The following is a 2,500-nucleotide window of genomic DNA, read 5'->3' as shown; positions in this document are numbered from 1 at the left end:
TTACATCGAAGAATCCCCATCGCTTTGTTGGTTCGTTTGTAGTTTTTAAATCAGTTACGAAAGGGGTTGGTAAATAATCATCTTTCACGATTGCCTTGACGTTATGAGAGTTTTTCCTTTTCGTGTACAGGTTTGCACTCTCCATAAAGATCAAAAAGCTCATCCCAGTACGTATTCAAATCAATCAAATCTTCTGCAGTCGTTTCATCGCAGTGACTGGAAGAAGTCTCCATGATTCGTTCAGTTCTACTGTGGAACCTGTGCAGACGGTAGCGATCAAAAACATCCAGCAAGCCTGAAAGACGATTGCTTTTCAAAGCGTAAAACTTGGTTTGAAACTTTTTCATCTTTGGGTGATGAGCCTTACATTCGGTATCTGGAGCGAAATAGACAATTTCTTCGAGGTCTAATGCCCAGTGAACCTTTTTTGGAACATCAAGATTCAAATTGTCGCATGAAGGGATCGGAACCGGTGCAGCGTTCAGAGTCATTGTGTAACGTGGCTCGGACAATAAAAAGTGAAGCGGAAAAACTGAGCTTATAGGTCTATATATTGACTAACACAAGTATTTCCCCGGTAAAAATAACATATGTGTTTAACTGATGATAAAAAACGTGGACTCCTTTTATCTTGATATCCGGCAACGTGTGTCTTGCTTTCGACTCATCCTCAAATTCATGTAGCTTGAGGAATTCACGCAACTAAAGATAATGTATTACTTTGACTGCAAATAATTTTTTTTGTTTTTCTGCATTTAGTTACCTTTTTAAAGATGGTCACTCACGCGAAGCTGTGATCAGTCTCTTCGTGGTCTCGTGAAATCTATCCGCTGAATAATTTTGAATGATTGTCATGTTGTCGTTTTGACTGCCAATCGGCGAAAACAAACGTTGGGGAGCGTTAACTGTCAAAAATGATTGATTTGGACTGAGAAAACTCCGAGTCTCAGACGAATTACCATGCGAAGATGACTATAAATCCAAACCGAACAGTCCAAGATACTTACTCAATTCCCAAAACAACTCCTTATTTGACAGAAGTATTATGATACGCACTCCGTCTCCGGAAGGAATGCTGACAAAGCTAAAATGGGTAAAAATTGTAGAAATTCATTTGAAAACATATTCGATCAATTATGGAGAAGACGATGCAGTTCACAAAATTCATTCATCAAATCAAATTGTGTGCACGCCCGTAGGCTGCTTTTTGTCCGAATAGGTTCATTTAATTTAATTATTTATTTAGCAGTGGTAATCTCGGGTGTACTTGATGGTCGATTTGGAAGCATATTGGAATCGAGGCTGACATGTTGATCATTTCCGAGATCATTTCAAAGTGCGAATTGCCGTGGTTATTAGTTCTACTTTTCATGTGAATAAAGTACAATAATATACACGAGAAAGACTTGTGAATCACCGAGTTAAGCTTGACGGCGGTCAGTATTGAGTAACAGCTCGATTCAGTTGGTGCGCCCCTTCCCATTTAAGTCCTTTGAGAAATCCCTGTTGAGGATTGGTATCTGGATGGAAAACCATCGAGATTGCCTTTCGTAGACGCCATATGCATCATAATGCCTTTTCTTCAATCGTAATACTCCTATTTAACTGAATTTTCACCATTCATTACTTCAAGAGACATAAATCTAGGAGTTATCATAGCTGCGGTCACTGCACACTAGCCAATTGACGCGTGGGCAAAGGGCTCTTTGCCGCGGGGAAACAACTTTTTGTGTGTGACCGATCTTCCCAAGGTAAAATTGTCTTCGGTAAATTTCCATGGATACGTCAAAAATAACAAAAGAATTACCTAGGACAGTCCCAGAGGTAAGTCCTTAACAAACCAAATTAAAGTGGGTCAACCAATCACGAGGCAGTGAAATGTGTCAAACACATATGTTTACGTCCTGCATCCTGGTGATTTGACGTTTCAGTTTTTGGCCTACAAGCTGGCAGATGAATTCAAACGTTCCTCGAGATAGATAGCGAACATTCTCGGGGAAGCCTCCCGGATGAAGTTAGGAAGATCGTTAATATACATTTAAAATAGCAAGGGACCTATTTTGCTACCTTTCGGAACCCCACAAGTAATAGTGCGAGGAGCTGACAGTCTTCCGTATACATTACATCTTTGGGTCCGATAGGTACGATTGAAACCATGTGATAGTTGCCTGGTCGGCCCCAAAGTGATGATTTCATGGTCGATAGTGTCGAATGCCTTTTTAAGGTCAATGAAAACGACGCCATTCAGGAAGCCATTGCCGATGTTAACAGACCAGCTATTCGTCGCTTCAAGCACAGCTGTAACGGACTATGTAAGGAACGAAACACTGACTGGCAACTTATAGCAGTTTATTATCATTTAGGTAATGATAAAGTTGGTCATAGACTAGTTTTCAAGCACTTTTGAGACTACTGGGATAACGAAGATGGGGCGATAATTACTTATGTCTGATTTTGAGCCTTTTGTAAAGATCGGTATCACCCCAGCCAATTTCCATTC

The sequence above is a fragment of the Montipora foliosa genome, chromosome 9 (assembly GCF_036669935.1).
Source record: "Montipora foliosa isolate CH-2021 chromosome 9, ASM3666993v2, whole genome shotgun sequence".
NCBI lineage: Eukaryota > Metazoa > Cnidaria > Anthozoa > Scleractinia > Acroporidae > Montipora > Montipora foliosa.
Note: the sequence above shows the minus strand (reverse complement) of the source record.